This window comes from Crocodylus siamensis, chromosome 4, assembly GCF_052110815.1.
Source record: "Crocodylus siamensis isolate JL-2025a chromosome 4, ASM5211081v1, whole genome shotgun sequence".
Classification (NCBI taxonomy): domain Eukaryota; kingdom Metazoa; phylum Chordata; order Crocodylia; family Crocodylidae; genus Crocodylus; species Crocodylus siamensis.
In genome coordinates, this window is record NC_143398.1 from 112,382,123 (window position 1) to 112,395,919 (window position 13,797).

General features: G+C 47.1%; 1 protein-coding gene across 2 annotated transcripts in view; it reads right to left on the reverse strand.

Annotated features, from left to right (window-relative positions):
* Positions 1-5,418, reverse strand: part of LOC149866351 (sodium- and chloride-dependent betaine transporter-like) — a 54,987-nt gene extending 49,569 nt beyond the window's left edge. Inside the window, exon 1 of one of the 2 annotated variants that reach the window (XM_090043388.1) lies at positions 5,239-5,418. The gene's annotated coding sequence lies outside the window, so the exon portion shown is untranslated. Of the gene's footprint in view, positions 1-5,229 lie in introns of both variants that reach the window. The other variant, XM_090043389.1, reaches the window with a different exon arrangement.
* Positions 5,419-13,797: the final 8,379 nt, after the last annotated feature.

Below are 13,797 nucleotides of genomic sequence, written 5' to 3' on the forward strand. Positions count from 1 at the left end.
TCACTCTGCTGCCAGAGGTGGGGGTCCGGATCTAGCCCTCCATGACACAGGTCTGACCAGATGAATTTGACATGCCTGAGCTAGAGGTGGTGGTTAACAAAGTTCCTGTACAGTGTTTGAAAAGTTCCTGAACTGGTATAAAAGTCTAGGAGGTCTCCAAAAATTATGGCAGTGAAACAACAAGACCACGTCCCACCCATGGCAATACTTCAGCGGACACAGGTGATTGGCACATATGCCAGGATTAAAGTGCACCTACAAAAGCCTTGTGTTGAGCATGTCACATAACCACTTACCAAAGCAGCTTCTCTATTGTGAGTTGACATCTAGTAAATTAAACTGTGGTAGACCATACAAATGCTTCAAAGACTTTCTGAAAGCTCAGTGCAAGCTGTCCAATATTGACTCCCACATAGGATAGGCAACAAGCTGCCAAACAGCCTACTCAGGTATAGACCATTTTAAGAGCCCACAACATTCAAAATATTGAAGGAAGTATCAGAAGGGAAAAAGAAAAGGTCACTTCACGCAGTGTTTCTCAACCTGTGGGTCACAATCCAAAAGTGGATCACAAGAATATTTCAAAAGGTCATGAACAAGTGCCAGAAAAATGTACGAAAGCATGGATTTATGCTTGTAGGCTGGCAGGGCCATGGGAGCAGCCCCAGCAGCCAGATGAAGGTAATGGTATGGGGAGCAAGGGTTGAAAGGGCCAGAGCTTGGGGACTGTTGGGGCAGGGGGACAGTGTGTGTGTGTGTGGATGCACATGGAGTGGGGGACAGGTGCCTGCTGGCATTGGGAGAAGGTGGCCAGGTGTCTAGGCACGGAGGCTGCGGCAGGGCAGGGAGGGCAGTGCACTCGGGGTCAGGCACCAGCATTTGCCAGGGCAGTACGGGTTGGGACAAGCCATCAATCTTTACAAATGGGTCCTGGTACATAAAAGGTTGAGAACCACTGGCTTAATGCATCCTATGGGATAGCATGAAGTTTCCTCTTTGATGAGAAAGATTGGTAAAGTAGAAGAATGCCAGTTTAGAAACAGATGCACTTAATGAGGGCCAAAAGTGCATCTATCCATATATGTCATACCTGTAAAATGTACAAAAAAAACTAGACCAGTACAAATGCACTGGAATAACTGCATCAGATACCAGTTCTTTAAAAGGAGTATTAAAATAATGTGGATTTGTTTTTATTCACATTCTCTCATGTCCACTTGCTTCCCCCTGTTCTAATGTAGTTCTAATAAGGATTTATTGAACAGTATGATATCAAATACCATGATGATGATGTGGTTGGTAGGGGTTATATACTGCTTTAACTGTATCTGCTTCCAAATGAATAGAATACCTATAGCATGATAAATATGTACAGACCAGCTCCTAGTTTGCAAAGGAGAGCAGCAAGAAGGAAAAAAAAATGACAGAGAACACATGCTCAACATACCTATTTGCCTTGTCCTCCAAGAGGTCACTGGAAATTAAAGTGGTGTTAATTTGAAGCTGATAAAAGATAATTAGGTTTTACACCTCTAGTAATTACCTTGTGACATGCTGCTGCAGGGCATTTTCAAGGCATATGCTCCATGAGAGCCAAGGAGGACAGTGGCAGGAGCAAGGAGGGCACAGGACCAGATCCTGCTCTCATTTTCACCAATGCCAATCCAGAGTAACAGTGCAGAAACTGGTGCAGTTGCTCCGGCTTTACGCCAGTGTGTAGGGGAAGAGCACATGGCTCTGCATCACCAGATATGCTACCTAGGACATGAATGACTAGAATTATTGATCCTCAGGCTTTAGAGTAGGAAGGAGCTTCTACCATATCACACATTGTTCATAGGAGGATCTCTGTATCTAGGGCCAGTTTCTCCTGTCATTTAGTGACTCACCTGTAGCTGATGAAATCAGCAAGATTATGCTGCTGTAGGTGAAATCAGAATCAGGTTTTAAAGCCTCTGTTTTTATTTAAACAACGGTAATCTCTTTGATCTACATAAGGTAAAAGAACTCTGCTAAGCGCACGGGCTGGTTCTCTTTGCTCTCATAAAACACTGAGCCCCCTGCACATTCCAGCAACCGGGCCCCTGGCCTGACCCCTTCAGCATCTCCTAGCTAAGGAATATGCCGCTACAATGGGATCTCTCTGCACATGTGCAATCTGCCCTAAACCCCCACTTTTCAGCCAGGCCCCTCTTGATCTGCTGGTGCAGCTCTGCTAAATGGAAGCTCTCCTTTTCTCAGCTTCAGAAAAGATGTTCCACAACTGCACCAAGCTCGACTTCTGTTCTCCTATGCCGGGTCACTGGAACACAGCACACTGAGATGGGTTGAAAGAATAAAGCCAGGTAAATGACACAGAGATTAAAAGATTAATGTACCTCAGATGTGCACGCTGAGTAAACAGATATGCAAAGGGCCCACACATCCTCCAGGAAGTGGAGGAGCAAAGAGAGGTAGAACCTATGGATGAGGCACAGAAAGCTCAGCTAAATGCAGAGCTAGTGACTCACCACCCACTAAGCCCAGACAAATTCACAGGGGCAGGTTAGGAAGGATAGTCTCTGGCAAAGGGGGAAGGATTTCTACCAAAAGCCCCATCAATTCAGCTGCCTTCCCCAGAACAAAGCCAGTACCAAAAAGGGGGCTGCAAGGATTCCTAAACCTCAGCTGGAGGCTAGTGTCACTGTTCTCTCAGGACAGGAACAGGGCCAAACTCAAGTGCCAATGCCTCCAGACACGAGGGCATCTGAAATCTGCATCAGAATTCTACAGCTGGGACCCATTTCTGCTTTAAAAGCCTCATGTGGCCACCATTTTGCAAACAGAATTGCCAGTACAAAGGTCAAAAGGGGCCAGAGCCCTGGAGATCACTGGTGGCTAGCAGAGCCAGTGTTTTAGAAGCTCTAACCTGAGACCTCCATCTCCTACAGTCCTTCTGCAAGGTCCCAGGCAACATAGTCTCTCCTCTCCAGGCAGGGGGTGTCTGAATCCAAGCCAAATGGGTGATTAAGACAGAGCCGGGGATCTGGTTTCATACTGCTCTAAATACGCATCTTCCAGATCCTCTCACACTTGATTATGCTCTTTGGCAGGGGGTGCCCCAGCAGTCAATTGCTGAGCCCAGAACCACCAGTGGCAAAAAACTGGCGAACCCAGAAGTGCACTTCCGCCAGCACTTCTGGTTTCACGGCTGGTGTTTCCAGGGGATGCACAGCCAAGGGGTCTACATGCACCCGCGTGCACCCCCTACGCGTCGCCAATGCTCTTTGGTGTCACTTGAAGTCACATACCAGGATACGCACAGGCAGATCCAAACCTAGGAGTACACTGCACCAGTTAAGCAAAACTCCCATAAATGTGGAAAGGACTTGTCACATAAAGGGAGAACCAGGTCCCCTTGTTAAACTTTCCCAGGTGTGGAGGGTGCAGGGGCCAACAGGCAAGTGAGGTTACAGGCAGTGTTTAGCAGGAGAGCTCACAAAATCAGGCCTCTCAACACATAGGAGTGTATATACAACACAGCCACTGAGAAAGGGGCTTTCTTGGTCCTGACATGATGCTCCTGTTAGGGCCTTTGACAAAACTCCAGAGGTCTCAGGCTATGTTTATGGAGAGCTCCAGAAGTACAAAACAATCTGCCATTCACTTCATCCCTCCACATGGTACATGCACCAACCTTGCCCCACTGCTAAGACACAGGCCTGTCAAGGAAGGGGCCTGCCCATGTGATTTACTGATATTCCAGATATCCAGTCCCCTCATGGCAGGTAAGAGAGAACTGTAGGGGCAACACACGCATGGAGCTGTGATTGCAATGGCAGGACTGGGTAGCGTAGGTAGAGGTGTGTGGGACCCAGGACTGGAATATCAAAGAATACTACTGGCAGAACTGACCAAGCAAGAGAGAGGAGTCAGCCCAGGCCTGCCAGAGGCATGCCTTGTTCAAGCCAAGAGAACAGCTCCATTCTCTAGCATGCCTGCTGAAATTCACTGACAAAGTAAAGACTAGCACAACCCAGCTGACAGCAGCACATTTTGCTATTTGCCCAAACTTCCCTCCAAGCATCCCTGCAGCCTGCACTTAGCAGAAGCAGCCTGTGCCTGCCACAGGGAATCCAGTGAATGCGGGAAGCAAGTGCATCCAGTGGGAAATCTGGCCACTATGTGACTGATATGCTAAAGTCCAAGGTTTAACAAATTTGTCAACAGTTATCGATTGGAAAAATTAAGCAAGGATTTTTTTTCTATTGGGATACAATTACCAGCAATTACACAGAATATCTTTTCTATAGTATTTGTATGATCAGCTGCACACATACACACACACAGACCTATGCACATGGGCATCTTCATACACAATCCTTTTTGCATCACCCTGTCTTCACAGAGCAGTGCACACACACATGGAGACACACGCACAGAAACACACCAGCACCAGAGCAGGCATAAATGGAAAACACTAATGAAGTCACTGGAGCTAGAGCAGCTGAGAATCCGTTAGAGCGACGTGCCAGTTGGTACCTGGGTGTATATAACCTGACCATCCACAGTAGTACAGAAAAAGCCTCTGTTAAGGGCAACTTGGACGCCCGTCACTTCCTCTAACTCACAGCAGAGAATTCACAATGCTTCCCCCTGCCCCTGTCCTCCAACCAGGATCTCCTGCCCACTCACACTGGGGGATGCCTGCAAGTGGTGCTGCTCTAGGCAGGAAAGGATGTAGGAGAAGGAATTCCTCCTCCTTTTCTCCCTGTACCTATTCCTCTCTACCCACATCAGCCCTTTGCTGATAAGCCCCAGTTTGTCAGGTGCTGTCACTGACCATTCCCTTGGCTAGCTGCCCACTGAGTCTCTCCAGCATCCCTTGCTGTCAAGCCCCGTCCTTGCCTATTTCCTTTCCCAGCCTTCCTGTCTTCAATCTCCAGATCCTTCAATAGAAAATCACTGATGAAATAGGACCCTCCACTAGGCCCCTCCAAACTAATTCATTTATTTCACCACCTCTGTCTTCTTCTACTATACTGGAGGCTTCTCCCTTCCCCTCCTCCCAAAATGCTCCCTGCACCCCTGAGGCCAAGCGGGCAGCTCTGCAAAAGCCTTTGTGAAGACTCCAGAGTCACTTCATGAATGACAGGAACCCACCCCCCCACCCCAACCCCGCTTGCCATAGCCCCAAGCACTTGCAGTACAACACGCAGACTCAGACAGGGCCATGGACAGAACGCATACCCAGCTCACCAGAATCTCCTTCAAGCCGTTCAGTCCCGTCTGCGGGCCCTGGACACCGGCAGGGAATCCAGTGAATGTAGGAAGCAAGTCAAGGTGCCTACAACTCAGGGAGCAAGAGACAGAGTTGAGAAAAAGATCCCGTCTCTCTCCTCCTTCTGTCCCTCCCCTTCAACCAGATCTCCATGCCAAATTATTCCCAACTTCACTTGTGGGAGGTGAAATTGGAAAAAGGGGTGTGTGCATGAGAGAGAGAGCGTGAGCACTTTCGTTCCAGCTGCCTTACAACATTTCTCTTGTCAGACCTTGAACTGTAATATGAGGCCCTGACAGAGGCAAAATGAAGCAGAAGCCATGCTCGGCAGAACTGAGGCCAAAAGTTTGCAGCCAGGGATTACAACACTCAGTGGAACTAATCCAAATCCCCTCACACTCACTGGAACGAAGCAAACTCTGTTCCTGCAGATAAGGCCTGACCTGACTGCTATGTGTGCCCAGCTCTTTAAATTGTGGAATCCTTTCAGAGCACCCTGAGACATGGGATGGATTGCCTCAACATCCAACAGGAATGATTATGTTAAACCTGCTTAAGTGGTGGAGCACAGAACATAATAGCAAGGATCAAGCGTACAGCTGCCAACAGGCAAAATGCAATGCAAGAACTGGGAGAAATGTTTATTCCACTGCACTCCTCTAGTTCACTAAAATGTGTAAACTACTACAAGTTTCCTTGCCACATTCACTAGCTTGATGTGGTCTCTCATCCAGGGTAGACCATCCCCCAGGTTTTCTTTTATAAAAACACCTTGCATTCCCCCTTGTCTTAATGTTTTGTTAAAATGAACCCTCTGGTATCTCATTATAACTGGACCTCTCACCATATTAGAGCAGGTTTGTATCTCTCTTCAGCTGGGCTGTTCACATGGTGAGTAACAGGGTGGGATGCACTAGTTCCTCCAGTTTGCTCACTGGTATTTGGTTTTCTCCTCTGACTTTAAAATGTTCTTTTGTCTAATTACCTGAATAACAACAGTGTAGCCACTCCCCATAAACGTGTGCCCATGTACCCCAAGCTAAACTTTGCATTATCAGGAGCCAGAAGTTCACACAGGGTTCCTAGCACATTCTTTGACTGCACCATATGTTGAATTGCCCATTACCAGAAGGAACCACAGGTGGAAGAGAAAAGCCCCTGGGAATCAACAGGGAAAACATCTCCTTGCAGGGCTGGGTCCTTGAGAAAACAAAGACAGTGTGCAAGTGTGTGCAGGCACTCCAGGTCACACCTAAATATTTTGAATGGCTCTTGATAGATGCATGATACAGAACAGGTCTGGATGGCATTCACAAAGAGACTATAAAGCCGTGCTGAGTGACTTGTCAGGTTATATGCACCCAGGTACCAACTGGCATGTCGCTCTGGCGGATTCTCCGCTGCTCTAGCTCCAGTGACTTCATTAGTGTTTTCCATCCAGACTGAATGAAAGCTTCTCACTGCCCTTTTCCAGCCCTCCCATTCCTCCTACACAGGAAACACACCCAAGCTGTAGCCAGGGATTGGCCCTTTCTTTTGAACCATATCCTTGGCTGATGTAGCAGGCTCTAAAAGTTGGTTTAGCTGCTATAAGTCAAAAGCAGTTGCACTGGGACCCACAGAGGCCTACACTACACCCATGGGCAGATCCAGGATTTTTTAAAGAGGGGGGGTGCAGGGTGCAGTATTCCTCCCTGTTCCCTCTCTCTCCCTCCATCAGGCCAAGCAGACCACACCATGGAAGCAGCAGGTAGGGACTTTAAAAAAAAGTCCCTGAGTCATGTAAGAATTCCCTACCCTGTTCAGCACCCCAGTCAGCTCAGTTTGAAAATGGCTAAACCCCTCCCCCTCCATTCCTCACCCCGTCTACTTACACCTGAAAATGGAGTGCAACCTCACCGCTGTATCCCTTCTGGATTCACCCGAGTACTCCTGGGATTGATGGAAACCCAGCATGCCCGCCAGTTACGCCAGATGCCAAGCCAAAGTGTCAGAGCCCCATATCCAGTATTCAGCTCAAGCATACTAGCCCTTTTTGTCCCACTTCAGTACAAACATTTGATTTTTTTCAGATTTTTCTGCAGAACAGGATTTGTTATTTGTTCGTTGGTTTGGTTCTCCCAGCTATAGCTATAAGGCATCTCCTACTGGCATAGCTGTTCAAACTGTGTATTACCATCTTGGTAAAAAAGAAAAGTTAAACTGCTGCCTTATACAAAATGCACTTTTAGACCAAACATGAGAAAGGCCTCATGAAGATTTAGCCCAGTCACAGTTCCCTAGCTGCCGTGTTATGCTGTGGGAAACAGCCTCCCATGGATGCGTGTGTGTGACCAGAGGCATTTTATGACATGCAACAAAACAGACTCCAGACAAGAAACCCCTGCAAACGATAAGTAACATGACAGCAAATAGATCCCTTTATTCAAGTTCTCTCTTCTCCAGCCACTATGCAGCTAAGACAACTCCACACAGTGGGTAGTAGAGGAAGTTAAATATATGTACATGACATTTGCAGGAGATAGTAAAGGACTGCAGATTAATGCAAAAGGGCCTATCCACACAGAAGTTAGGAACACAGGCAAGAAGGAGAAAAATGAGGTTCATGTGGGAATGTAAATACAAACCAGTGGAAAATACGCGTAGTGCTGAGAGAGGAAGCAGGCATGCTAGCAATGGGGCTCCGACACATGGGTGAATGGAGGGAGTGAGAGAAGCCTTCTTAAAAGCTCTGCCTAGGTGAGTCGCCAAGAGATAGCTCATGGTAGATTTGGGCTGTCATTCAGTATACAGCCATGTGTACTTCTTGGGTCCACTGGCCTCCTTGAGCTTGGCTGCCCCTCAGCTGGACCACAGTGGGCCCAAGGGCTCTGCCAAGTCTTTGGGTTTAGATCAGGACAAAAATCAGTGATGTCAGCTCCCAAATGTTTCTGACCTGTGGCACCAAAATGAAGCAGCACCTACAGTCAGATGTAGAGATGCATGACCCTCCCACTCCTTTCCTGCAGAAGCAATGGGATAGTTAACACCGCTGACATTTAAATTATCACCACTGGGCATCCCAAGTTAACACCTCCACGGCTTGTGAGAGGCAGTTCACACCTCTCAGAGCAAATGGCCCAGTGCCTCCACAGATCCACTTGCACACCCTATGTTCAATTTACATTGCTGAGGCTTTCTTCACAACTCTAACAGCTGGAGAGTTCATTTTTCTTTAAAAAAAAAAACCAAAAAATGAGAGCAAGAGATTCAAGCTGGTGGCTTCAGGGAGATGCCAACATGCTGTATTGGGGCATGCTGGATGTTTACAAGTCCTGGCTGAAAGAGAACTAGCAGCCATAGCAGAAAGAGAATCTGACGCAAATTTGAATAAAGACCCGGTCACAAAAATAGCCAATGTGCTTTTGGGCTGCGTACAAGGAAGTGTCATGCCTCGGAGCAGAGAGCTTAATAGTCCTTCTGTAGATGGCTCTGGTACAAGAATAGCCTGCTTTTGTACAGCACTGTTTATCTGTAACTCTGGAAAGTGCTTTACAAGGATGTCCGTATAATTACCCCCATTTTACAGATGGGGAAGAAAACTTGTCTGACATCACTCAAAAGGCCAGAACCAGAGCTGGGAATTGAACCCCATTTCCCAGGGCCCAGCCCAGCACTCTAAGTACTACCACCAGCTCCTTGCACATAAATTGTGATGTACCCTCCTGGTCAAGCATGAAAGGTGGTGGTATGAGACACCAAAAGCAGGACTGCCCACACTGTACTTGTTCAGAGAAGGAGGACTTTCGACTCCATAGCTACCAGGCCGGCACAGGTCACAGTGAAGTATCCTACTTGGTGGGATCTTTCCTGCTCTCAGCCTGGCAGGTAAGCAGGGTTCCCACCAGACATGGGCATGAACTTTGGCACTGCTAAGAGGCCAAATACTGACCTGGCAGGCTGAGATGTAGCAGGCTTCTTCAGCCTGTGGATGTTTTTGTTCTTTTTCCATTGACTGCTAGCCCTGACAATGGCAACATGTTATGTCTCAGAAATCTTCCTCTTCTCTATTTACTTCTTGCCAGCTGGCAGAGCTCCTCTGCTTCTCATCCCTTTCTTCTCTAAGCAGGTGCAAAGTTTTAGTGATGTTATTCAGGTTCCCCCACCCCACTCATTTCTTCTGTGTTTTGTTGTGACATGGCTTTGAAATGATCATCTTTGAGCAGTTCCAGGAAACTCCCTTCCTGGCACAGCAGACACACAAGGATGGGGTGGAACAGATGCCAGCAGCACTACCCCAAGGACACACCAGCTCCCAGGAGTTTGGGTACTACTGTCAGCCCATCAGCTCAATGACCCTTGAAGGGCCACAGCATGTGCGACTGCACAGCAACGCAGCTCTCCCAACTCCTATAAGTGCATCACTATCGTGATCTGTTTTCCCCCAAACCCCAACGAATGTGTGTGGCCTAAGAGTACCTGAAAGGTTCTGAAACCAGAAGCCAAAGATAAAGAACTCAAACCTTCCCAGTGGCTTTTGTGGTCTTTTTAACAACATAATCTTAACAGCCAGGTTTTGATTTCTCAAGGCCTGGGATAGCAACACTGATAATGTGTTGCACTCAGCTGCTTCTCTCACTGTGACCGCATGGCCTTTGTGGTTATTGTCGAGGACAAAAGGTAGCACTTCCAGTTTCAAAACCACTGGCTTCTATAACCTTGGCTATAGACAGCTGTCAAGTGTATTAGCTTATGTATATCCTCTGAAAGCACTGAGGACAGCAGTGTCTCCCATTCTGTCCTCTTCCCCTTGGTCTATCCTCTTCTGCCTGAGTACTGCTGGGTTTCTCAAACATTACATCTGTCCTGAAATCCCCCCCTCCTCAGGCACTTGCAGAGAGGACCCAAAGAGCAAGGAGGAGACTTAGCCATCTAAAGAGTGAGGGAGCTGATGCCAAAGTGGTCGGTAGATGAACTTTGTTGTAGAACTCAGGGTCAGGAGACCAGCAGCCCCCTGGACTCCTCAGGCTGTAAGGGTACAAAGGGAAACATGGATCTGAAAAGCTAGGCAAGATGAGGCTGCCTGTGACCTTTGCTGGCCATAATGCTGCAGAGACAGATACACATGGAATGAAAGAGAAGCTGGAAGAGGGAAGTAGGGAGACCAAGTGGAGTGGTAACACCATGGCTTCTTTATACTCTGTCCGGGGGGGGGGGTCCCTCTACTGCTATGCCCACTGCCCCAGAAAGAGGGCAGCAGACTAAAGGAGGGCAGCCATTTTTTAAACTAATCCACCTCATGCAACCTAGTTGTAGACTAATCCCAAACTGCAGAGCTCCACTCAAGAGCTCTAGATTAGGGTATGCAGCTCCCTTTTATCCTCCATATTGTTATAAATGCAGCCTCCTCTGCAGACCTCACAACCTAAGCTTCTATTTCTGGCATGGCTGCGAGTACATTCCTACTTAAAAGCGAGACTGTCACCATCATCTCTTCTTCCAGTTATAGAACTCCAAATTCTTCCCCAGGCAACACTGACGCAAATGCTATAGTGTGCGAAAAACAAGAGGATGGTTTTCTTTTAAGATTAGATATATAGAAAGGTCCAACTTCCTTCTGATGATCACTGACCCAGTTTGGGGTCTCAGAGACCTCTAATTTTAATGTAAACCTCTCCCACGTGCAGGAGAGACCTGAGTCTCCAGCCTCATCCCCATTTTCCCCAAACTACCGTATTTTCTCACCTACAATACACAACAGCATAAAATACGCACGTTGCTTTTGAATGGCAGAATGAAAAAAAAAAAAACCCTTTCCTTCTGGCAGATAGCTGAGTAACAGCAGCTAGGGAGCTCAGCCTGCTGACTATTTTGTTCCCTGAAAATCATGTGCAAATTTCACTTTTTGCTTCTGCCCACTGGGGCACAAACTGCTTGTATCATATGTCTCACATACAATGCACACTGCAATCACCAGCAGCTAGCTTTTCAAAAAAAAAGTGCACGTTGCATGTAAGGAAGTACAGTATTAGATTCACTTTTCAGATTGGTCATTTAAGGGTGCAGTATTCAAGGTCTTCAGATGTCTCTCAGCTAAGATACTATTAACATTTCTGCAGTTGAAGGAGGCATGAGTAGCAGTAAAGCTCCCAAGTGACCAGAGTGAGCACCGGAAACATGCTCAAAAGCAGGGGTCAACAACCTACAGCTGGCAGGCTGGATCCAGCCCATGATCTGCTGTGAACTGGCCTGCAGAAGGAATTAGCAGCATGCAATAAGTAAGTCACCAGAATGGAGGCATCTCCTCCCCCCAAGAACTCTGTTTCACCTTACAACAACCACTGCTTTTCTTGCTGCCCGTTGTTGCCAACACTGGCAACCAGCAGCACTCAAGGTGAAAGGTGGCAGGGAGCATAAGAAGACTCACCTGGTTTGCAAAGCACTAGTCCAGTAGGCATTGTGGGGGGAGGGGGATAGTCAGGGAAGTGTGCAAGGGCCAAGTGGTGACCTGACTTAAGGCTGAAGTGTGCAACTTCAGTCCATCCTTTGTAGACAGTAACTGACCCCTTCCAGAAGGAGACTCCCAAAACTTTGCTCATGTCAAATTCAACCCCCTGCCAGAACAACTGCACCAATATAGGGAAAGGTGGGACTGGAAGAGGCCTCCCAGGCCATTGCATCCAGTGCTTTCATATGTAGACATCCATTTATCCAAAGATTCCTAAAAACAGTCCACTCCAAAACATTGCACACCACAATGATAAGGCACAAAACTGGAAACACCATAAACACCTTGCCATGTGCCACAGATAAAAGCAGGAGACAAGGGCACAGCCAATGCCACTGCAATGGCAGATAAGCAATTTTTTTAATGCATGCTCACTGGATCCTAGAAAGAAACCATGCCCTGCACTACAGAGAGAGAAAACCCCAGCCACACCCACCTTGCCAATTTAATCTGTGGGGCGGGGGGTGGAATTCCTTCCTGACCCCAAATTTGATTATTGGTGTGACCCTGAGCAGAAGAGCTACATCTCCTAGTCAGGAACCTAAGGCCCTACTTACCAGTAAGTCCCCAATCCAAAACCCCAATCCTCAGATGTGGCCAACATCCAGTACTTCAGATGAAGGTGAAAAAAAATCCCACAGAGGTCCACAGAACAGATTCTGCTCCATTGTGCTCCAAGCTCGACATCGTAGAAAGAAAAAAACTGTGTCTTAGATTCATACTCATACCATGGTTTACTGGGTTTGGGCTTTTTGGTTTTACTCAGACATCAGAGTCACTGGAAAAAGGTTTGATAACCAAACTGAAGTGGAACCCTCTTAGCAGACTACCATTCTGCATGTATGAAACTCACTGGACTTCAGACATCAACCATTCCTGAAGGTGACTGTGAATGATAAACAACGGTTTATCAGAGGAAAAGGCTTAGAGAGATGAACAGAAACATTAAAATCTCTGCAGATTTTTTTCTTTGAGCAATCCTGAATGATTTTATAGACAACAATAACTCCACAGTTGAGATCTCTGGCAGGATTTCCACAAAATCCAAAAGAAATGGTTTAATTCTTGATTGGATTCCACTGGAATTACAGAGTAAAAGTACTACAGGTCACTATTAATTTCACATGGGGTCCTTTTGAGTTCATCCCCTTTCAGTTATCTGGGAATTTTCCTTAGGAGTCTTTGCCACAGATTTCAACACACTTTTTAGACCTGAATCCTCACATTGCAGGGTGGGTGGTGTACTCCCCATGTCACAGATGGAGGAAACTGAGGCACTGAGAGGTTACATGGTTTGCAAGAGGAGAGGTCACACAGAGCCTTGACCTGAGCCCATTTCTCATGACTCCTAGATCTGCGGCCTGGCCCCAAGACCCTCTCTTCCAGCAGGGGCCTTTGGCTGATCCTCTAAATGGCACAATACAGGGGATGACAACAGAAGCCACGCATGCAAATAAAACCCTTGAATGAATCCAAGTCTTCCCAGTGTCATGCACAATTCCAAGGGGCAGAAATCGAGCCTAATTCTCTGGGCCCAGGAAACCAAGTCTCTAAGGGCCATCCCTCACACTCTGCCCCTCTAGAAAGGGGTAACTGCAGCCACAGGTGAATGAGTTAGAAGAACATCTCTTCTGGATGAAGCAATGTAGGAGCTGTATCAGACAGTCCTGCACTTGCTGCTAGAGTACTGTCATATTGTGGAGTCCTAAGAATCCTTCCAACAGATTTGTTCAATTCTCTAGACTTTGTCATAGTTCCATGCCAAAAAGGACCATTAGATTACCCAGGCTGAATCTGTGTCAATCAAAGGCCATTCAGTTATAATCAGATACCCCTATATTGATCACTTGGGCTTAATAACTTGAAATAGACTAAAATATTTCAGTCCTCAGGAGACTAAACTGTTGCATGCCATGGGCAGTGAACAGGACTTGAGAGGGCAGAGAACTGATGTGGCAAGAGGCACTCTGAGGATCCTCAGAGGTGAACCCCACCCCATATTAGAAGTAGGCAAAACCTCACAACAGTTCCCTGCCAATCTGATACAGGG